The sequence below is a fragment of the Triticum aestivum genome, chromosome 1D, assembly GCF_018294505.1.
Source record: "Triticum aestivum cultivar Chinese Spring chromosome 1D, IWGSC CS RefSeq v2.1, whole genome shotgun sequence".
NCBI classification, from domain to species: Eukaryota; Viridiplantae; Streptophyta; class Magnoliopsida; order Poales; family Poaceae; genus Triticum; species Triticum aestivum.
Window position 1 is genome coordinate 202,277,530 of NC_057796.1, and position 25,414 is coordinate 202,302,943.

Below are 25,414 nucleotides of genomic sequence, written 5' to 3' on the forward strand. Positions count from 1 at the left end.
TTCCGGCTCTTCTTGTTCCTCCTCTGGGGTGATGTCGGATTCACTGTCGCTGTCTACTTCAATGTTTTGGGGTGAAGTATAGCGGTTCTTGAAACGCTTTTTGGAAAGACGTGTCTCTTGGAAGAATTCTCCTTCATATGTGTCTGGGTTAATGTGAGGTTCATAATCCTCTTCCTTTGGGGGAGATAGTCTAGCACGTGGCGGCACTTCATAAACGACATCCCAACCTTTCAGATTTGGATTAGTTTGGCAGGCCCACGGTAGATAGAATACTTGGGTCGCCTGTTGAGCCGTAATATAGACATCAGGAACATCTAAATGGGTGCTTTGGTTGATTTCAACTAGCCCTATATGTTCATGAGTCCTTCTAGTCTCCTTCGGCTGAAACCAATAACATTTGAAGACTACGACATTCGGTGGGTTTTCACCATAGAATAGAAGTTCATAAATTGCTTCAACTCTCCCATAATACTCGGTACCTCCTTCGCCGATAGCAGATACACAACAATTTGTAGACTTTCGGTCGGCCATAGATAGCTCTTTGCCATAGGTACGAAAGCGATACCCGTTGATGTCGTATTTGTCAAATGAACGGACCTTATAGTCAAAACCATTAGCGACTTGTCTCAATTCGGCGTCCATAGACTCTGAATTAGCCTACAAGTTTAATATGAAAGGATTGTTGCATTACGCACAAATTAGCGAATGAAATGAAATTGTCTAATAGAAATTACCGTTTGTTTGAACCAAGAGATGAAACCGGGATAGCCGCCTCCTTGCTTTGCGAGAAGCTCATACTCTTCGACAGAATCCTTTTGGATCACCGCTCCATACGAGAATAAGGCGACGTATCGACTGTATGAAATATCCAGGAATAAGAGCAGTTCAAAGGAAATAGAAGTTGCGAAACTATGTACCGAGAACTTACTCGATGTACGGCCGCACTTCTATCAGGTTGTTGAAGATATACAACGAAATGGTCCGCCATTGTTCGTTATCCAAAGATACTGGATTTGAAACACTGGCTGGTGCGAGATTCCCTTTGAATAGGCTGAGGTTGGATCCACCCTTTTTAGGGTCGTCAGCATTGTACCGAGGCTTCGGATTATGCAAATGACGATTTTTGGCTTCGTAGTGTGCTGTCACGAAGTTTGCCGCCTCCTCAGTGATGAATGCCTCAGCCATCGATGCTTCAATTCTACGTTTATTTTTACATTTTTGTCGAAGCGTCTTCTGCATCCTCTCAGTTGGGTAGCACCAACGATTTTGCACGGGCCCCCCCCAATCTTGCCTCGGTCGGGAGATGCAAAATCAAATGTTGCATTGGATTAAAGAAGCCCGGTGGAAAGATCTTCTCTAACTTGCAGATCAACTCCGGCGCCAACTCTTCCATTTCTTCTAGCACGCCAGGCGATAGTTCTTTCGCACAAAGAACACGGAAGAAATAGCTGAGTTCTGCCAGTACTAGCCATTCATCCTCAGGGATGAAGCCACGCAACATCACCGGCATTACCCGCTCAATCCATATGTGCCAATCATGACTCTTGAGACCAAATATCTTCAATTTATCAAGACTGGCTCCCCTCTGTAGATTCGCTGCATACCCATCGGGGAACATCAACTGCATTTTCACCCACAAGATAATTTCCCTCATAGCTGGCCTTCCAAGATTGAACCATGCCTTTGGCTTCGTCCAGTTCTGCTTTCCTTTCGGTTCTTTCATGTTTTGTAACGGCCTATCACATAGCGCCTCCAGATCGACTCTAGCCTTAGTATTATCCTTTGACTTCCCATCTATGCCGAACAATGTACCAAAAAGTGCCTCGGCGATATTCTTCTCAGTGTGCATCACGTCGATGTTGTGTGGGCAAAGGAGGTCTTTGAAGTAAGGCAGATCCCATAAGCATGTTTTGTGAGTCCAGGCGTGCTTAGAATTATACCCCTTGAAGTACCCTGGACGCTCTGGATCTGGCTCGAGAGCGTTTAACTGATCCAGGGTCTGTTGGCCTGTCAATGCAGGTGGTGCAGAGTTTTTGACAACTCTACCTCTGATGAAGTTCTTCTTGTCTTTCCTGAACTTATGGCGAGGATTCAGGAACTGTCTATGCATGTCGAAGCAAGAAAACTTGCGACCGGCCTGAAGCCAACGAAACTCAAGAGCTCCCTTGCATGTGGGGCACGGGAACCTTCCATGCACACACCAGCCAACGAATAGCGCATACGCCGGCAAGTCATGCGTCGAGTACATGTACCAGACACGCATTATGAAGTTCCGTTTGCTATAGGCGTCGTATGTCTTGAACCCATTATCCCAGGCTTCTTGCAATTCGTCCTTAAGCGGCTGCATGTACACATTCATATTTTTCCCCGGATAGTTGGGCCCTGGAATTATCAACGTCAGGAAAATGTTCTTTCTTTGCATAATCTGTCCGGGGGGGAGATTGAGTGGAAAGACAAATACGGGCCAACAACTGTATTGGGCTGCCGTCATACCAAACACACTGAACCCATCCGTGCTGATGCCGACTCGAGGATGCCTCGGATCTGCCGCTTTGTCACCATGTAATTCATCAAACTTTTTCCACGCAACACCATCCGATGTGTGTACAATCATCAGATTCCCATCTGCATCTAGTTCGGTTCTTTTGCCCGTTTTGTGCCATGTCATCTGTCTGGCCGTCTCTTCGACCATGAAAAGACGTTGAAGTCTTGGTACGATTGGCATATACCGAAGAACACTAACGGGGATTTTGGTCTGTGTCTTCTCACCCATACCGTTGTCTACGACAACATACCTGGAAGACTTGCAAATGGGACAATAGTTCAAGTCCGCATAGTCAAGCCTAAACAAGACACATCCTTTCTCACAGGCATGTATCTTATCATAGGGCATCTTCAGTGCACGGAGGATTTTGTCCGACTGGTACAGGTTTGCAGGCATTACATGGCCTTTGGGTAGAAAGCGTCCAAATACTGTCATCATTGCATCGTAGCATTCTCTGCCCAAGTTGAACTGAGCCTTCAGAGCCATTACTTGTGAGATGGCATCCAACTGACAAAGCTCAGTGTGCTCATGGAGCGGACGTTTTGAAGACTCCAACATTTCATTGAAGGCCTTTGCAGATTCCTCCATCTCCTCGTCCGAATCCCGAGCATCATCGAAGTCTTGCACCATGTTTTCCATCCCGGTACCATGCTCGTCGGTGCGACGACGATCCACCTCAGCTCGGTCACGTTGGGCAGACTCACCATGAAATGTCCACACCGTATAATCGGGCGTAAAACCACTCTTCTGCAGGTGTTTGCCCATTTCAGCCTCTGTCCTCTTTTCCCAATTGCCGCACCGTAAACAGGGGCACCAGGTTTTCCTCTGGCCATTTGCAAATGCGGCTCGCACAAACCCCTTGGTTTTTGTGAACCATTCAGTGCTCCATTTGTTCTGACCAGTGTGACCGGTGTACATCCACGCACGATCACTCATCTTGACTTTCAGAGCTACTAGACACACAACAAATATATATATATATATATATATATATAATTCACCATGTATATATTCATCAGTTGATCTACTTTGTCAATTTTATTACGTCCATGCAACCTACACTCTAATAGGTAATGATAGGTCCTAATCCCACCCGAGTATGTTTAGATTGGGTTCATTTTCCCATGCTATGCTCCGGATCCTACGCAAAATTTCGGCAGCACCTCCCCGCTGTTCTCCTGATACACGTCTCTGCAATAAACAGAGAGGATGTGTACCCGGAGAACAACAGGGGAGGCACTGACGAAACTTATGCGTCAGATCCGGAGCAAAGCATATGGGAAAACGAACCCAATCTAAACATACTCGGGCTGTCCATGGATAGCGTTGGACAATTCGAAAGAATCAAGGTTATAAATATGCAAATGCATGCATATTTATAACTATGACGCTTTCGAACGGGAGACACATATTGGTTACGCATACTGATGATTCAAGACACATATATAGCTAGCTATCAAGTTTCATCGGAATAGATCAAATAATTAATGGGGGAGGAGGACATGTCATTTGTGCTCACCCACGAACGAAGGGGCAGAGCTCGTCAAACGCACGGCGAGGTCGTCGAACACCAAACCTCGCAGCGATGAAACAACTGCACATTTAAAACTACCCGATCAACACAATTATATATGATGTTTTTCATAACAAAATCGAAAAATATATGACCTAACTAATAATTCACAAATATATGACCCCGTCGGCCTCTGGAAGGCCAAAGAACACCTTTTCGGGAGGTGTCGGGGGTCGGGGTGTCGTGTCGGTGTCGGGGTGCCGTGTCGGGGTCGGGGTCGGGGTCTCGGGGTCGGGGTGTCGGGTCGGGGTGCCGGGTCGGGGTCGGGGTGCCGTGTCGGTGTCGGGGTCGGGGTGTCGGGTCAGGCTCGGGGTCGGGGTGTCGAGGTCGCGGTCGGGGTCGGGGTGTCGGGGTCGGGGTCTAGGGGTCGGGGTGTCGTGTCGGGGTGCCGGGTCGGGGTCGGGGTGCCGTGTCGGGTCGGGGTTTTTTCCTCTTTTTTCCTTTTCTTCTTCTTCCTCTTCTTCCTTTTCTTCCTTTTCTTCCTTTTTTTCCTTCTTCTTCTTATTCTTCTTCTTCCTCCTTTCCTTTTTCCTCTTCTTCTTCTCCTCCTCTCCTCTTTTTTCTTCTTCTTCTTCCTCTTCTTCTTTTTTCTTCTCCTCCTCCTCTTCTTCTTCTTCCTTTCCTTTTTCCTCTTCTTCTTCTCCTCCTATCCTCTTTTTTTCTTCTTCTTCTTCTTTCCTCAAACTAAACTAAACCTAAAACTAAACCTAAATCTAAAACTAAAACTAAAACTAATTATAAACCTAAAACTAAAAAAACAGAAGAAAAAAAGGGAAAAACTAAATCTAAACCTAAAACTAAACTAAAACTAAACCTAAAACTAAAACTAAAACTAAAACTAAATTTAAACTAAACATAAACCTAAATCTAAAAAAACAGAAGAAAAAAAGGAAAAAAAGAGGAGGTAGAGCTCACCTGGGGCAGGGCCGGTGGAGGAGGTGGCCGGTGCAGGAGGGGGCGGGACGGTGGAGGAGGTGGCCGGTGGAGGAGGGGTGCGGGGCGGCCTGGGGCGGCGGCGCCGGGCCCGGGGCGGTGGGGCGCGGGGGGCCGGGGCGCCGGGGCGGCGGGGGGCCGGGGCGGGGGGCCGGGGCGGGGGGCGACGGGGCGGTGGGGCGGCGGGGCCCCGGGGCGCCGGGGGGCCGGGGCGGTGGGGCGCGGGGGGGCCGGGGCGGCGGGGGCGACGGGGCGGGGGCCGGTGGGGCGCCGGGTGGTGGGGCGACGGCGCCGGGCGGCAGTGGCAACGGGGCGGGGGGCCGGTGGGGCGGCGGGGTGGTGGGGCGACCGGGCGGCGGCGAGTGGTGGGGGCGGCGGCGCGCGGCGGGCGGCGGCGGCGGCGGTGGGGTGGGATGTGGTGGCGGGGCGCGTCGGGGAGGAGAGAGAGGGAGAGAACATAGAGTAACGGGCGGGGGGGTACGGGCCGTTAGGTACTCTCCTCTTTGACGTCCGCCAATCTTTGCCGTCCGCCTTTTTGTCTCTTTGCCGTCTGCTAGCAAACGGCAGAGAGGTGGGGCGTTCAGTTTTTTCCAAACGGGCGGGGGGTGGGGGCCACCTCTCTCTTTGCCGTCTGCCAGCGGACGGCAAAGATTCTTTGCCGTCTGCCAGCGGACGGCAAAGATTCTTTGCCGTCTGCCAGCGGACGGCAAAGACCTCGCAGATGGCAAAGACCTGTTTTGTCGTCTGCCATTTCTTTGCCATCTGCTTTTGGGTAGCTGATGGCAAAGAGCTTCTTTGCCATCAGCTAGCAGACGGCAAAGAGCTGGCAGATGGCAAATTAGCTGATTCCAGTAGTGTATAATCCATGGACTCAACATTAGTCATAATGAACTCACATACTTATTGCAAAAATCTATTAGTTATCGAAACAAAGTACTACGTGCATGCTCCTAGGGGGATAGATTGGTAGGAAAAGACCATCACTCGTCCCCGACCGCCACTCATAAGGAAGACAATCAATAAATAAATCATGCTCCGACTTCATCACATAACGGTTCACCATACGTGCATGCTACGGGAATCACAAACTTTAACACAAGTATCTCTCAAATTCACAACTACTCAACTAGCATGACTCTAATATTACCATCTTCATATCTCAAAACAATCATAAGGAATCAAACTTCTCATAGTATTCAATGCACTTTATATGAAAGTTTTTATTATATCCCTCTTGGATGCCCATCATATTAGGACTAAATTCATAACCAAAGCAAATTACCATGCTGTTTAAGACTCTCAAAATAATATAAGTGAAGCATGAGAGTTCATCTATTTCTTCAAAATAAAACCACCGCCATGCTCTAAAAGGATATAAGTGAAACACTAGAGCAAATGACAAACTACTCCGAAAGATATAAGTGAAGATCAACAAGTAGTTGAATAATTATGTAACTATGTGAAGACTCTCTAACATTTAAGAATTTCAGATCTTGGGATTTCATCCAAACAGCAAGCAAAACTAAAGAAAATAAAATGACGCTCCAAGCAAAACACATATCATGTGGTGAATAAAAATATAGCTCCAAGTAAAGTTACCGATGAATGAAGACGAAAGAGGGGATGCCTTCCGGGGCATCCCCAAGCTTAGGCTCTTGGTTATCCTTGAATATTACCTTGGGGTGACTTGGTCATCCCCAAGCTTAGGCTCTTGCCACTCCTTATTCCATAGTCCATCGAATCTTTACCCAAAACTTGAAAACTTCACAACACAAAACTCAACAGAAAACTCGTAAGCTCCGTTAGTATAAGAAAATAAATCACCACTTTTGGTAATGTTGTGAACTCATTCTAAATTTGTATTGGAGTAATATCTACTGTATTCCAACTTCTCTATGGTTCATACCCTCCGAGACTACTCATAGATTCATCAAAATAAGCAAACAACACATAGAAAACAGAATTTGTCAAAAATAGAACAGTCTGTAGTAATCTGTATCATTCGAATACTTCTGTAAGTCCAAAAATTCTGAAATAAATTGTTGGACGTGAGCAATTTGTATATTAATCATCTGCAAAAATAATCAACCTAAAAGCACTCTCCAGTAAAAAAAATGGCAGCTAATCTCGTAAGCGCAAAAGTTTCTGTTTTTTACAGCAAGATCACATAGACTTCACCCAAGTCTTCCCAAAGGTTCTACTTGGCACAAACACTAATTAAAACATAAAACCGCATCTAAACAGAGGCTAGATGAATTATTTATTACTAAACAGGAGAAAAAAGCAAAGAACGAAAATAAAATTGGGTTGTCTCCCAACAAGCGCTAACGTTTAACGCCCCTAGCTAGGCATGATGATTTCAATGATGCTCACATAAAAGATAAGAATTGAAACATAAAGAGAGCATCATGAAGAATATGACTATCACATTTAAGTCTAACCCACTTCCTATGCATAGGGATTTTGTGAGCAAACAACTTGTGGGAACAATAATCAACTAGCATAGGAAGGCAAAACAAGCATAACTTTAAAACTTTAAGCACATAGAGAGGAAACTTGATATTATTGCAATTCCTACAAGCATATGTTCCTCACTCATAATAATTTTCAGTAGAATCATGAATGAATTCAACAATATAACCATCACATAAAGCATTTTTTTCATGATCTACAAGCATAGAAAATTTACTACTCTCCACATAAGCAAATTTCTTCTCATGAATAGTAGTGGGAGCAAACTCAACAAAATAACTATCATGTGAGGCGTAATACAATTGAAAATTAAAATCATGATGACAGGTTTCATGGTTATCTTTATTCTTTATAGCATACGTGTCATCACAATAATCATCATAAATAGGAGGCATGCTTTCATCATAATAAATTTGCTCATCAAAACTTGGGGGACAAAACATATCATCTTCATCAAAGATAGCATCCCCAAGCTTGTGGCTTTGCATATCATTAGCATCATGGGTATTCAAAGAATTCATACTAACAACATTGCAATCATGCTCATCATTCACATATTTTATGCCAAGCATTCCATGTAATTCTTATTCTAGTACTTGAGCACAATTTCCTTCCCATAATTTTCACGAAAGACATTAAAAAGATGAAGCATATGAGGCAACCTTAATTCCATTTTTTTGTAGTTTTATTTTATAAACTAAACTAGTGATAAAACAAGAAACTAAAAGATTTGATTGCCATATCTAAAGATATACCTTCAAGCACTCACCTCCCTGGCAACGGCGCCAGAAAAGAGCTTGATGTCTACTACGCAACCTTCTTCTTGTAGACGTTGTTGGGCCTCCAAGTGCAGAGGTTTGTAGGACAGTAGCAAATTTCCCTCAAGTGGATGACCTAAGGTTTATCAATCCGTGGGAGGCATAGGTTGAAGATGGTCTCTCTCAAACAACCCTGCAACCAAATAACAAAGAGTCTCTTGTGTCCCCAACACACCCAATACAATGGTAAATTGTATAGGTGCACTAGTTCGGCGAAGAGATGGTGATACAAGTGCAATATGGATGGTAGATATAGCTTTTTGTAATCTGAAAATATAAAAACAGCAAGGTAACTAAAGATAAAAGTGAGCGTAAATGGTACTGCAATGCTAGGAAACAAGGCCTAGAGTTCATACTTTCACTAGTGCAAGTTCTCTCAACAATAATAACATAATTGGATCATATAACTATCCCTCAACATGCAACAAAGAGTCACTCCAAAGTCACTAATAGCAGAGAACAAACGAGGAGATTATTGTAGGGTACGAAACCACCTCAAAGTTATTCTTTCTGATCGATCTATTCAAGAGTCTGTAGTAAAATAACACGAAGCTATTCCTTCCGTTCGATCTATCATAGAGTTCGTACTAGAATAACACCTTAAGACACAAATCAACCAAAACCCTAATGTCACCTAGATACTCCAATGTCACCTCAAGTATCCGTGGGTATGATTATACGATATGCATCACACAATCTCAGATTCACCTATTCAACCAACACAAAGAACTTCAAAGAGTGCCCCAAAGTGTCTATCGGAGAGTCAAGACGAAAACGTGTGCCAACCCCTATGCATAAGTTCACGAGGTTACGAAACTCGCAAGTTGATCACCAAAACATACATCAAGTAGATCACGTGAATATCCCATTGTCACCACAGATGAGCACATGCAAGACATACATCAAGTGTTCTCAAATCCTTAAAGACTCAATCCGATAAGATAACTTCAAAGGGAAAACTCAACCCATTACAAGAGAGTAGAGGGGGAGAAACATCATAAGATCCAACTATAATAGCAAAGCTCGCGATACATCAAGATCGTGCCAAATCAAGAACGCGCGAGAGAGATAAAAAACATAGCTACTAGTACATACCCTCAGCCCCGAGGGTGAACTACTCCCTCCTCGTCATGGAGAGCGTCGGGATGATGAAGATGGCCACCGGTGAGGGATCCCCCCTCCGGCAGGGTGCCTGATAGAGGTGAGGGTGTCCCGATCTTTCGATGAGATGATAACTATCGATTTGGCGGAGACGACTTTGACAATCCGACTACAAACGTGCACGACGTTACGCCTTAGCAATCGCTAAACCAACTCCGAGAGGTTATTGACCACGCCGGAGCACGATCAACCTGACCACGAAGGTCTATTCCTGCAAGCAATCGAAGAACAAGCAAGAATATGATAAAGCAATCTGAATATTGCAAATATATATGAAGTATTGATAATGGTGGGGATCCGTAAGCGGTCTTGGTCTGGTCATTGGACACAAACGAAGTACACGTAGTTGCAATGGCTAACTTTTAACTAAACAAATCCCAAGGAAAAAGCTACTAGATGGATCTACTTATATAGGAGCAAGGGGTGGCGGCCAAGGAGGTGGGAGGACATCCAAGGCAGCCTAAAACCAACCCTAGGTCGTACAAGGCTCATGGGCCCAAGTGGAGGTGATGCAACACCTTTGGACTTGTTGTTTGACTCGGATTCTGCTGCTGCGTCAGATTGTTTCGTCCATATCTCAACGCTCCGGACGAATTTAAAGATGAATCCAATTGGTTTGGAGAGAGGAAGAAATCTACTTTCCAACAAAAAACGAATCACCCAATTCGGAGTCCGTATGAAAAAGTTGTTGGTGTTTTGAGTCAGGTATGTCTATGCAGTCCGAATCTGAATCCAGAACGTGAGAGACTTGGACTCTATCTTCTCTTGGCCCAAAAGTGACGTGAGAGGACTTTTTGAACAGAACCTAAACTTCACCTTTTGCCTTATCTTCATATGTGGATTGTACAAATGTCCCTTACACCTGCAATTAGATAAAACACAAAAGTGTGTGAAGTATTTTTGTTCTGGATAACACAAATAGATTATTGAATAGTTTGCATTAGAGATCACCTGACAAATATGCATGTATGCAATATTTTTGGTCATACCCAAGGTATTCATGTCCTCATCAGTGCCGGAACAGGGTCCCGATTGGTTTTTCATGGCTACAGGGGCTTGCGGCGGCGGAACTCCCGATCTAGGTTATGTTCTGGTGGTTTCTGTATATATAAGAGGTTTTGGCGTAGGGGACAAGTCAGGGGGGTCTCCGAGGTGGCCACGAGGTAGGGGGCGCGCCCAGGGGGTAGGGCGCGCCCCCACCCTCGTGGGTGCCTCGGGCCTCTTCTGGCCCATCTCTGATGCTCCGTGGGCTTCTTCTGGTCCAAAAATAATCTCCGTCAAATTTCAGGTCAATTGGACTCCGTTTGGTTTTCCTTTTCTGCAATACTCAAAAACAAGGAAAAAAACAGAAACTGGCATTGGACTCTAGGTTAATAGGTTAGTCCCAAAAATCATATAAAATAGCATATAAATGCATATAAAACATCCTAGATGGATAATATAATAGCATCGAACAATCAAAAATTATAGATACGTTGGAGACGTATCAAAGAGCTTTATCGGTCGAACCGTAATGACAACATACGTTATTCCCTTTATCATCGGTATGTTACTTGCCCGAGATTCGATCGTTGGTATATTCATACCTAGTTCAATATCGTTATCGGCAAGTCTCTTTACTCGTTCTGTAATACATCATCCCGCGACTAACTCATTAGTCACATTGCTTGCAAGGCTTCATATGATGTGCATTACCTAGAGGGCCCAGAGATACCTCTCCGATACTCAGAGTGAAAAATCCTAATCTCGATCTATGCCAACCCAAAAAACACCTTCGGAGATACCTCTAGAGCATCTTCATAATCACCTAGTTATGTTGTGACGTTTGATAGCACACAAGGCATTCCTCCGGTATCCGGGAGTTGCATAATCTCATAGTCGAAGGAATATGTATTTGACATGAAGAAAGCAATAGCAATAAACTGAACGATCAATATGCTAAGCTAACAGATGGGTCTTGTCCATCACATCATTCTCCTAATGATGTGATCTCATTTATCAAATGACAACACATGTCTATGGTTCGGAAACTTAACCATCTTTGATTAACGAGCTAGTCTAGTAGAGGCTTACTAGGGATACGGTGTTTTGTCTATGTATCCACACATGTATCAAGTTTCTGGTTAATACAATTCTAGCATGAATAATAAACATTTATCATGATATAAGGAAATATAAAATAACAACTTTATTATTGCCTCCAGGGCATATTTCCTTCAACCAGTCCGTGACAAACTCCGGATTGTGAAGGACATAGGCAAAGCAAAGATGCCGATTGATGCTACTGTTTATGCTCCTATGTCTGCTTCTGCTAGAGTTCTGAAGGTCAAGAAGGCAAAAGTTGAAATCCCTCGTGAAGAGAATCCTTCACTGTACGAGATTTGTCTTTGCACTCAGCAAGCCCTGGAAAGTCATATCAGGCTCGACAGGAAAGTGAAGCTGGAAATGATGACTGAGATAAATGTGCTTCACAATTATTCTCACCAAGCTCTCCTGTATGAGAAGGAACAAAAGAAGCGCTCATTGACCCTTCTGTGCAAGCATTATTCTCGCAAACAACTATCTGCCGAGGGTATCAAGAAATAATACGATCATCTGGAGTTGTTTGAAGTTCCTCACATCCGAAGGCAAACCCTAGTGCTTCCTCAATGTTCTGCCTCCACCGACCTGTTGTTTGTTGAACTAGATGATGATCTCAAAGACATAGCAGGCACATTTATCTACAAGCAAGATGCACCTCGCGCTGCTACTCCCGAAGCTGACCCAAAGCGCAAACCATTGCTCACTCTACTTCTCTGAATAGTTCGAGTTCTGATTCTGAGGATTCTTAGAACGAGTAGTTCCTCACATGCATTCTCTTTCCTTTTTGACACTTGTTGACAAAAAGGGTGAGAAGAACATCGAGTGATAGATAAGCAGGTTATTTGGAGGGTGTTTCCATTCGCTATTTGCTTTTCTGTCGAACTATTTGCTTTTGAAACTTGGAGCACCACATGTGCTGTTGGAATACTTGGTCGTCATGTACCGTTAACAAACCCCCTGTTGTGCTATTCGCTTCCAGTTATCTATTTGCAGGTGAAATCGAAATCTTACTTCTTTGTAATAATTATCCTCGATACTTATCTATCATGCAGGGAAAGTAAAAGCATTTCAAGGTGGATTGGAAATCATGCTTCTCTAGGAGACATTTCACTCCTTGAAACTATATATGTCTTATGTTTAGATATTCTATAATGACTATCTTTCGCTATCTAACTTTGCAGGAGAAGAAAGTTAGCTTCACTTTAAATTTCTTGCGAATTGAAAGCAAACTCTCTCATAAGCTGTTTTTCCTCGCATATCTCCATCGCATCATCCTTGTTGCAGGAAAACCTCGTCTGAAACATATCTACTCCGAGCAATATACTAACTTGCAGGGAACTTATATCTCATGTGGATTAAAACCGTGTTCTGACTGAATCCTCATGGCTTATATTCGTCACAAATCATTTCAAAGTATTGATACGTCTCCAATGTACCTATAATTTATGAAGTATTCATGTCGTCATATTATCATTCTTGGATGTTTTACAATCATTTTATAGCAACTTTATATCATTTTTTTGGACTAACCTATTGACATAGTGCCCAGTGCCAGTTGCTGTTTTTTGCTTGTTTTTTACATCGCAGAAAATCAATACCAAACGGAGTCCAAACGCAGCGAAATTTTTTGGAGATTTTTTCTGGACCAGAAGACACCCGGTGGGCCAAAGAAGTACCAGAGCGGAGCTCCGAGGAGAGCACAACCCACCAGGCCCTCATGCGCGCCCAGGTGGGTTGTGCCCACCTCGGTGGCCTCCCGCACCGCCTCTTCGCCCTATAAATTTCCAAATATTCCAAAAACCCTCGGGGTAACCCTAGATTGGAAGTTTCACCGTCGCAAGCCTCTATAGGCACGAAAAACCAATCTAGACCCCGTTCCGGCACTCCGCCGGAGGGGGAAATCATCACCGGTGGCCATCTTCATCATCCCGGCGGCCACCATGATGAGGAGGGAGTAGTCCACCCTCGACGCTGAGGGTTTGTACCAGTAGCTATGTGTTTAATCCCCCCTCTCTCTCGTGTTCTTGATATGTCACGATCTTGATGTATCGCGGGCTTTGTTAATATAGTTGGATCATATGGTGTTTCTCCCTCTCTATCTTGTTGTGATGAATTGAGTTTTGCCTTTGAGATTTCGTTTTATCGAATTGAATACTCTTATGGATTTGAGAGCACTTGATATATGTCTTGCATACGAATACCCGTGGTGACAATGGGGTATTATATTGATTCACTTGATATATATTTTGGCACTCAACTCGCGGATTCCCGAGGTGACATTGGGGTAATATATGCATAAGGGTTGATGCACGTTCTTTTCTTTGTTTCTCCGGTTGAAATCTTGGGGCACTCTTTCAAGTTCTTTGTGTTGGATTGAGTATTATGAATCTGAAATTGTTTGATGCATATTGTATAATCAACTCACGGATACTCGCAGTGACATTGGAGTATCTAGCTGACATTAGACTTGGTTGATGTGTATGATATGGCGTTATTTAGTATGAACTCTTGGTTAGATCGATCGGAAAGAATAGCTTGGTGTTATTTTAGTACGGACTCTAGGATAGATTGATCGGAAAGAATAGCTTTGAGGTGGTTTCATACCCTACAAACAATTTCTTCTTATGTTCTCCGCTAGATAAGAACTTTGGAGTGATTCTTCGTTGCACGTTGAGGGATGGTTATATGATCCAACTAGATTAGCATTGTTTGAGAGATTGCACTAGCGAAAGTACGGACCCTAGGCCTCATTTTCAAGCATTGCAATACCGTTTGTGCTCCATTTTATCAATTGCTACCTTGCTGTTTTTAATTGTTCTTACTACAAAAATCAATATCTACTATCCATATTACACTGGTATCACCATCTATTCGCCGAACTAGTGCACCTATACAATTTACCATTGTATTTGGTGTGTTGGGGACACAAGAGACTTTTTTGTTATTTGGTTGCAGGGTTGTTTGAGAGAGACCATCTTCATCCTACGCCTCCCACAGATTGATAAACCTTAGGTCATCCACTTGATGGAAATTTACTATTGTCCTACAAAACTCTGTGCTTGGAGGCCCAACACGACTCTACAAGAACAAGTTGTGTAGTAGACATCAAGCTCTTTTCTGGCGTCGTTGCCGGGGAGGTGAGTGCTTGAAGGTATATCTTTAGATCTTGCAATTAAATCTTTTAGTTTCTTGTTTAATCACTAGTTTGGTTTATAAAAGAAAACAAAAAAATGGAATTGAGGTTGCATCATATTATTCATCTTTATAATGTATTTCGTGAAAATGATGGAAAGGAAAGTTGTGCTCAATTGATAGAAGAAGAATTCAATAGAATGTTTGGTATAAATGATGAGCATGATTGCAATGTTGTTAGTATGAATTCTTTGAATATCCATGATGCTAATGATATGCAAAGCCATAAGCTTGGGGATGCTATGTTTGATGAAGATGATGTTTTTAGTCCCCCAAGATTTGATGTGCAAGTTTGTTATAACAATTACATGCCTCCTATTTATGATGATTATAATGATGAAAGTGGATTTGGAGAGGTCATGATTTTATCTAGTGATGAATCCACCATTTTGGATGAGGCTTCAATTGACTATGATAACAAAGTTGCTATTTATGATGATTATGGTGATGACATGTATGCTATAAAGAATAATGATAACCATGAAACTTGGCATCATGATTTTAATTTTCACGCTCATGATAGTTATTTTGTTGAGTTTGCTCCCACTACTATTGATGAGAAGAAATTTGCTTATGTGGAGAGTAATAAGTTCTCTATGCTTTTGTGTCATGAAAAGAATTATTTATGTGATAGCTATATTGTTGAATTCATTCATGATGTCACTGAAAGTTATTATGAGAGGGGAACATATGCTTTTACATATTGCAATAGTATCAAGTTTCCTCTCTTTATGTTGAAAGTTTTGAAGTTATGCATGTTTTGCCTTCCTATGCTAGTTGATTCTTGTCTCCATAAGTTGTTTGCTCACAAAATCCCTATGAATAGCAATTGGGTTAGGCTTAAATGTGCTAGTCATATGCTTCATGATGCTCCCGTTATGTTTCAATTCTTATCCTTTATGTGAACATCATTGAAATCATCATGCCTAGCTAAAAGGTATTAAAGAAAAATGTTTTTTGGGAGACAACCCAACACTTTTACCTACTCTTTTGTATGTTCGCATGATTAGGCTACTGTATTAATCATGTTTTATAGCTTTTGTTTCAATAAAGTGCCAAGTAAAGCCTTTGGGATAGTGTGGATGATAGTTGACTTGATTCTGCAAAAACAGAAACTTTTGTGCCCAGTCCAGGAATTTTGAAAATTCACTGGAATGTTCTTTTGATCTGAATTTTTTACAGGTTATAGATATACAAATTCCCTACATTTTCCTCATTTTTCATAATTTTTGGAGTAGCAGAAGTACGGTTGGAGTACAAAATACTACAGATTGTTTGGTTTTTGATAGATTCTGTTTTCAATGCATAGTTTGCTTGTTTTCTAATTTCTATGGCTTATATTGCTCAATATAAATTGTAGAAAATTATAGGGTACAATAGTCATTGTGTGAGAACAATTATGAATCTTGTCTTTGACAATACAAAAGTGAATGGTTTGCTCTTTATCATACTAACCTATCTCACGAAGGTCCGTTAAGTTTTGTGTGACTGAAGTTTTCAAGTTTTGGGTGAGATATCGATATGAAGAGAATAAGGAGTGATAATACCATAATCTTGGGGATGCCCAAGGCACCCCAAGGTGATATTCAAGGAAGATCCAAGCAACTAAGTTTGGGGATGCCCCAGAAGGCATCCCCTCTTTCGTCTCCAACAATATCGGTAACCTTACTTGAGGCTATATTTTTATTTGTCACATGATATGAGTTTTGCTTGGAGCATCATTTTATTTTGTTAGGATTTTCTTGATGTTATTTATAATAATGTTTTGTGTCTCTATTTTCAAGAAAAATGTCAAGGATAACCTTCACCATGCTTATTTTGCAAGCATACATGTTGCTGTTTCAAAACAGAAAGTTTATCAATGTTGCAAAAATTCTGTAGAAAAGTCAGAATGTGATAAAATGCTGAAACTTTTTGCACAATAAGCTCTGATAATTTTTCTACAGTGTGGTAAATTTTCATAATTTTTGGAGTTAAAGAAGTATTGATACTCTTGCATTCTTTACAGACTGTACTGTTTTGGCAGATTGCTGTTATGTTTGCATTGTTTGCATATGTTTGCTTGTTTAATGATTATATTTGAGGATACGAGTATTAAATATGCAGAGGCATTTAGTATGCAATGTTGAATAATAGTTTTTGTGATTTGCTACAGTAGAGAATGATGAGGTTTTTGCACTGGTTTATATTAACTTATCTCACGAGTTCTTGTTGAGTTTTGTATGGATGAAGTTTTTAAGATTTAGGGAAACCGTGATATAAAAGGAATTAAGGAGACACAAAAGCTCAAGCTTGGGGATGCCCAAGGCATCCCAAGATAATATTTCAAGAAGTCTCAAGCATCTAAGCTTGGGGATGCCCCGGTAGGCATCCCACCTTTCTTCACCAACAATTATCGGTTAGTATAGGTTGATCCTAAGTTTTTGCTTCTTCACATGATGTGTGCTATTGTTGGAATGTCATTTTATTTTGTTTTGTTTGCTGTTTTAATAAAATACTTGGATCTAAAAGTTTTTAAATAAGAGAGAGTCCTCAAATAGCTACCTATTTACTTAACTACTCGCTTGATCTTCACTTATATATTTTGGGAGTAGCTTGTCATTTACTCTAGTGCTTCACTTATATCCTATGAGTAAATTGTTGAATGAATTGAATATCATGAAGTTGAAATTATATCATGCCTAGTGGTAGCTTCACATTGGGTTTAGAAAGTGAAATCTTTTGAAGCTTAATAATCACAATGTTGGTCGTACAAGCAATTCACGAATGATTAGTAGAAGGAAGAGAACTTTCACATGCAAATATATTATCTTGGACATCTTCTATGATTGTGAATACCCACTAATTATTTTCAAACTTGAGCAAATTAGTCGAAGTTTTACAAGGAAGACAACGTAATGAGTTATGGTTGTGTATATTTGCATAGAAGTTATATTGTCATGGATCCTCCAACATGTGGTGTTTGCGTAGGATCTTTGCTAGCCAAAAAATCGTACTAAGTAGAGATACTACTTGTGCATCCAAAAACCCCTTAAACCTAGTTTCTTGCCATGAGTGTCCACCATACCTACTTATGGATTGAATAAGATCCTTCAAGTAAGTTTTCATCGATGCATAAAGCAGTAAAAATTGCTCCTAAATATGTTTGATCTTTTATTGTAAGGGAAAATTGAGTGTTGTACGAACTTGTGATGGCAAAGTAATAAAAGCGACGGACGGCATAATAAAGGTTGCTATCATAAGGGGAAATATAACGTGACGTTCCTTTGCATTAAGAGCTTGGGCATCCAAATAAAAAGCGCATGGCAACCTCTGCTTCCCTCTGCGAAGGGCCTATCTTTTACTTTTCAGTATTCACTTTTATGCAAAGAGTCAATAGTATGAATTCTCATTTCAACCTCAATTATTCTCTAGTTGGCAAGCATCATGTGGTGGGGAAAGATCTAGGCACATATGACCAGTCAAATATATTTGATCATGATTTATTATTGTTGACAATTATCTCTATGATAAATGAGTTGGGAGGTGAAACATTAAGCCCCTATATTTCTCTGTGTTCGATGGGTGCCATTTGTTCTAAGAATATGCTTTGAGTAGTAGCAATCATGGAAGACCATATGATGATTGAGTATGTGGAGCTCTTACTTAGACTATGTTGAATAAGTTGAATCACAATTGTTTGGTGACTAAGAATATAGGTTGTTGAGTTTCAAGAGAATTCATTGTTTGAACCTTAACATATGAACTGGTTGCTACTTTAACATGAGAAGTTTTATGAGAAAGAATTTCTGTTATGATGCTAGGAAAAGTGATTGAAATTATCATTGATCAAACTTATGCACTTTGCTAGAATTCACACTTCATAAATATTTCTTTTATCATTTACCTACTCGAGGACGAGTAGGAATTAAGCTTGGGGATGCTGATACATCTCCAACATATTTATAATTTATGAAGTATCCATGCCGTCATATTATAATTCTTGGATGTTTTACAATCATTTTATGGCAACTTTATATCATTTTTTGGGACTAACCTATTGACATAGTGCCCACTGCCAGTTGCTATTTTTTGCTTGTTTTTACATCACAAAAAATCAATACCAAACGGAGTCCAAATGAAGCGAAACTTTTTGGAGATTTTTTCTGGACCAGAAAACACCCGGTGGGCCAAATAAGTACCAGAGAGGAGCTCCGAGGAGAGCACAACCCACCAGGGCATGCCTAGGGGCCCAGGCGCGCCCAAGTGGGTTGTGCCCACCTCGGTGGCCTCCCGCACCGCCTCTTCGCCCTATAAATTGCCAAATATTCCAAAAACCCTTAGGATAACCCTAGATTAGAAGTTTCGGCGACGCAAGCCTCTGTAGCCACGAAAAACCAATCTAGACCCCGTTCCAGCACTCCGCCGGAGGGGGGAAATCATCACCGGTGGCCATCTTGATCATCGCGACGGCCAACATGATGAGGAGGGAGTAGTCCACCCTCGGGGCTGAGGGTTTGTACCAGTAGCTATGTGTTTAATCTCTCTCTCCTGTTCTTGAGATGTCACGATCTTGATGTATCGCGGGCTTTGTTAATATAGTTGGATCATATGGTGTTTCTCCATCTCTATCTTGTTGTGATGAATTGAGTTTTGCCTTTGAGTTTTCGTTTTATCGGATTGAATACTTTTATGGATTTGAGAGCACTTGATATATGTCTTGCATACGAATACCCGTGGTGACAATGGGGTATTATATTAATTCACTTGATATATGTTTTGGCACTCAACTCGCGGATTCCCGAGGTGACATTGGGGTAATCTATGCATAGGGGTTGATGCACGTTCTTGTCTTTGTTTCTCTGGTAGAAATCTTGGGGCACTCTTTTTGAAGTTCTTTGTGTTGGATTGAGTATTATGAATCTGAAATTGTTTGATGCATATCGTATAATCAACTCACGGATACTCGCGATGACATTGGAGTATCTAGGTGACATTAGAGTTGGTTGATGTGTATCATATGGTGTTATTTTAGTATGAACTCATGGTTAGATCGATCGGAAAGAATAGCTTAGTGTTATTTTAGTACGAACTCTAGGATAGATTGATCGAAAAGAATAGCTTTGAGGTGGTTTTGTACCCTACAAACAATTTCTTCTTATGTTCTCCGCTAGATAAGAACTTTGGAGTAATTCTTCATTGCACGTTGAGGGATGGTTATATGATCCAACTAGATTAGCATTGTTGAGAGATTGCACTAGCGAAAGTACGGACCCTAGGCCTCATTTTCAAGCATTGCAATACCGTTTGTGCTCCGTCTTATTAATTGCTACCTTGCTGTTTTTTATTGTTCTTATTACAAAAATCAATATCTACTATCCATATTACACTTCTATCACCATCTCTTCGCCGAACTAGTTCACCTATACAATTTACCATTGTATTTGGTGTGTTGGGGACACAAGAGACTTTTTTGTTATTTGGTTGGAGGATTGTTAGAGAGAGACCATCTTCATCCTACGCCTCCCACGGATTGATAAATCTTAGGTCATCCACTTGAGGGAAATTATCTACTGTCCTACAAAACTCTGCGCTTGGAGGCCCAACACGAGTCTACAAGAACAAGTTGTCTAGTAGACATCAAGTATTCACTCTATCTAACAAATCTTTTTCAAAGATTGTGTGTAACAGGAAATACCTCAGACATTGTCGAGTGCATTGAAAGAGACCACGAATGAGATCATATGTCATTTTCACTCATACGAAGATTCATCTCGCTACCTTCCGATTTATCTCCTATGCATTCTCCAAATGATGCATACCTTCAGGGGGAGCTTGATTTATCTTCGTAATTATCTCTCATCTTTCGTTATCCTTCTCAATCCATTTCATTCAGTTATCCATATTTCGATGTGTTCTGTTTTGTCAACAATCGTCCAAAAAGGGGAAGATTGTTGGTGCAATAATTGCCCTCTTGTGTTTTGGAGATTGTTGACAGAAACATGCATGGATTGATTTGTTTTCCAAGTTCGGGGCACACAGAGAGAGATAGTCCATGCAGAACCAAAGAGAATGTTGTCTCCGGTGCCAAGTTCGAGGAACTTCACCAAAAAATATCTGCATTATAGAGAAGAATGAGCTACATATGTTGAAAACATGTAGGCGAGAAGATTGATGTGAAGAATTTATTGTGATGTGAAGCAATTAGTTTGGAGATTCTGTCCGAAGAAAATTGACTTTAGCGAATGGAAGTCGAAGACAAAGACATAGTATTCATTTCGTTGTTCTTCTTTCATCCATTTGAGTCATAGGACCTCAGTACTATTAAGAGGGGTATAGGTTCTCGAAGCTTAGATCCGTTGTGATGCTTAACCCAAAACCTATGCAAGACTGAGAGAAATCTCTTTATGTTTGAAATGATTACCTGCCAGCAGTAGACGTTGTTCTTCGTGCTGCAGGAGATATGTTTCGAACTGAGGAGTTAACATTACTTGCTCTGCAAGGAATGTTACTTTTGTGCTCAATTTCCGACCATTGGACTCGTGTCTTTCGGCCATTGGCTGCTCCACATGTCTAATTTGTTCATTTTCCCTTCAGGGAAGGCTGCGGCTATATATAGCCACCCCGCACCGGCATTGTCTGGTGGCTGCTCCGCTAAGATTCCTGAGAAGATTGATTGAGCATCCCCTCTCCGAGTGATTTGAGTTTAAAATCCACCGAGAGAAAAAACAAGAGCCGTAACTTAGACAGTGGTTGAGCATCACAGTAGTTTTGAGTTTAGAGTTCTTGTACCTATTACTCTTGAGAGTTGCGCACTCTCTAGACGGATAGGTGTCGGCTCGAGTGTTGAAGAGTTATTGTCTTCACCGAGCAAGATCTTCAGCAACCAAGAGTCATTGTGGTCCACGAAGAGGTCTATCGAAGGTTTGGAGATCGCCATCAATTATCTACCACAAGTGAAATCAACTGGAGTCTGATCAGCTCCGAGTTGAAGGAGAATAGGGCAAAGAGAGTTTATCTTCCGTGTTAAATCATAACCCCTCCAACCAGACGTAGTCCTTTGGCAGAAAGGCGAACATGTCTACCAAATCCATCTATCGCCATCGAGCACCACTGGTTCACTTTACCTTACTGCATTACCTTCAGCAATTTACTTTTGTGCTCTGTGACGATAGTTTATCTGATCAATCTTTGACTGTTGCATATCATTCAATTCTGTCATCTCTGTCGTTCATATATATTTTAATTCGTAGCTGACCTTGTTGCATTCTCATCATTCAGTTTAATCGTCCCAGTCGTATAAATTTATCTTCTCACTTATCTTATTTAGGCTGGCGTGATTTCCCTGTGTCGCTTTCTTTCACCTCGTCACCATTGTCTTGTGCTTTTCCTTCATAGTTCTAACCCTGTTTTCTCTCATGCTATTGCATCTGTTCGCATATTGCATTGCCATCATTATTGTCAAACATGTGATATCCTATGCTTGATCTATTATTGCTTCCTACATCGATAGATACGTTCCTCAATAACGTACTTGATTAAGTTCATTTATACCGAACCTTATTTTCGTTGTTGTGTTTGGGATCAGTTCATAAACATTCACAAGAATTTTTGAATCTACCATTCACCCCCCTCTGGTCGATATACTCTCGGTCCTAACACACTGCAATGGTATGTACTTCGTTCAGTGCAGTATAGACCATGTACGAAGCAAGTGCGTACAGTAGAAAATAACCATCATAGGAGAAGAGTTTGTGCCATTGAAAACAATATAATTTCTACATAGCCAAAGCGACCATAATAAGACAGATGCTCCCATGCTTATTAGCGTTCTAAACCTATTTGGTACTCCATCCATCCAGTGACCATAAATATTGGCAACACTTGTGGAAGGATATAAATTGGACGCTAGTTGGATGGCACAAAATTGCACCGGAAAGGGGAGGTGTTTGATTGTCCCACCGTGAGAACAAAAACTACACCTCTTACATCCTTGTCGGTTGCGGAGAACGAGGTTGTCTTTGGTTAGCACAACTCTCCTCCGAAAATACCACATGAAAATCTAAAATTTTAGCGGTATACCGGTATGTTTGAATTTCATATTGGTTTATTATTATCCACTGAATCTCTGAGCTCATAAGAGGACAATACATAGAGCCAACTGTGAAGGATCCAAATATACTAAATTTTTAGCGAAACACATCACATCCTTGTGTTAGCCTAATCGAATCCAACTATGATAGGAGATGTTGCCATGACATAAGACGAGCGACGATCAAATCCCGCCTGAATTAAACATCCAGTGGGAAGGTGCTCGGCGCATGCAGTAGAGTATCATTCTCATCGTGAACAATGCAGTACAAGGTTGGATACTGTTCTCGGTGAGTAGCATTTCCTAGCCAATTTTCCTCCCAGAAACGTATCTTTGAGCCGTCCTTTGTCGCAACAGATCCAAAGTGAAAAAGATGTTTCTTTGCCGCCGCCAAACCAACTGAAAGGGTGTGGATGTCACCTAGAGGGGGGGTGAATATGTAGTTTAAAAACAATTACAGTTTAGGCTTGACCAAATGTGAAATAGAACTAGCGTTTAATTTGTCAAGTACAAAACCTAATAGGCTCAACTATGTTTACCAACAACTTATGCTAGGCATGATAAACAAATATGTGATAGTAAGATATATAACATGAAGCACTATGGCTATCACAAAGTAAGTGCATAAGTAACTGGCTCGAGTAAGACATAACCGAGGCACACAGAGACGATGATGTATCCCAAGTTCACACCCTTGTGAATGCTAATCTATGTTAGAGCAGTGTGGAGACACAATGCTCCCCAAGCGCCACAATGGCTCACCGTATTCTCCTCATGCCCTCGCACAATGCAAGTTTCTTGTCTTCACTAAGGGACCCTTGAGAGCGATCACCGAACCTGTACAATTGGAAACTCTTGAGGGCGGTCATCGAACCCGTACAAATTGCCCGGGGATTTGTAGAGGGTCACCTTGACGTGGTCCTTTTTTATTTGGAAGGAATGGCCTATGTCATGCTTCCTCTCAACTAGGAAGGTGTTGGGCCCCCAAGTGGAAGGATTTGTAGCAAGCAACAATTTCCCCCAAGTGGATGAAGTTAAGTTTATCGAACCAATAGGAGTTTACTTAGAAGCCATTGATAAGTACCTGCACACATAAATACAAAATTGTCTTGGCCTCACGGTACGGGAAAACGCCAGTACCTCAGCAGGTGGCGAACATGGTCGGAAGTACCAGAAGAGAGTTCACACAAAGGGGTTACTCGGGTTCAGCCTCATGGTGAGGTAATACCCTACGTCCCGTTTTGTTTTGTAATAAAGAAGGGGCACCTCATGCGAGGGGGTTACAAGGGAGATGATGAGTATGGCTACCAAGGGTATAGTCTACAGAGTAGGTGGTAATGGCTACCCCTAGCCCCGCCTTATATAGGTGACAAGGGCTAGAGTTTACACAATGCTTGATCAATCTCACGCCGCCGACATCTTGGCTTGCACGCCAAGATGATCTTCTCGAAATCACTAGCTGAGGAGTACTCGTTGCAAAGATCATTCCAACTCCCCAGGTTGTGACAAGTGGCGCCCATGCAGCGCGCCACTTGTTGCAACCTGGGAGTTTTCCCTTTTTTCGTAGATCTGTTTATTCAAAATGTTTTATCTCTCAAACCGTGCGTGCAAATCTCAAACCGCTTTCACCGTTGGATTCCTCGCGTCGAGATCTTCAAAATTAGATCCTATGTTGATAGGTTTTGACGAACTTTTTTTCACGAAAAAAACCGGACGAAAAAAGCGAACCGGGAGCACGGGTTTTTTCCCTTTTCGAAAGAGGCACGCCCATGCCTCTCACGAAATCATAACCGTGCCTCTCGCGGAAGCAAAACCGTGACTCTCACGGAAGGAAACAAAGAAGAGAAAACGCGTTTTTTTATCATTTCCGACGAGGCACGGCTGTGACTCTTGCGAAAGCACATCCGTGCCTCTCACGGAAGCAAAACCGTGACTCTCGCGAAAGAGAAAACAGAAAAAGCGTTTTTTTTCGTTTCCGAGAGGCACGGCCGTCACTCTCGCGAAAGCACAACCGTGCCTCTCGCGGAAGCAAAACCGTAACTCTCGTGAAAGGAAAAAAATAGAAAACGCGTTTTTTTTTCGTTTCCGAGAGACACGGCCGTGACTTTTGTGAAAGCAGAACCGTGCTTCTCGCGAAAGCAAAACCGTGACTCTCGCGAAAGGAAAAAACAGAAAACATGTTTTTTTCCGTTTTCGAGAGGCACGGCCGTGACTCTCGCGAAAGCAAAACCGTGTCTCTCGCGGAAGGAAAACCGTGACTCTCGCGAAAGGAAAAAAAGAAAACACGTTTTTTTGCGCAAAAAATATTTTTTTTCGAATTTTTTAATCGAAAACCTAAGGAAGACCGGTAGAAAACCAAAACGTTAAAAAAACCGGAAAAAACAGTTTAAATAGCCGAAAACGTGTGCGGAAAAATAAAAAAATAAAATCCGAAGGGAGCGCCCAAAGCGTGACACGTGGCGAATGGCTGAGAACGTGCCAAATGACGCTGACCGTTGCGAGGCTCCCGAAGGAGCGCTCGTTAACTAGTGGCTCCCTGATCTTCTCGCCTACAGCTGGCCCCGGGG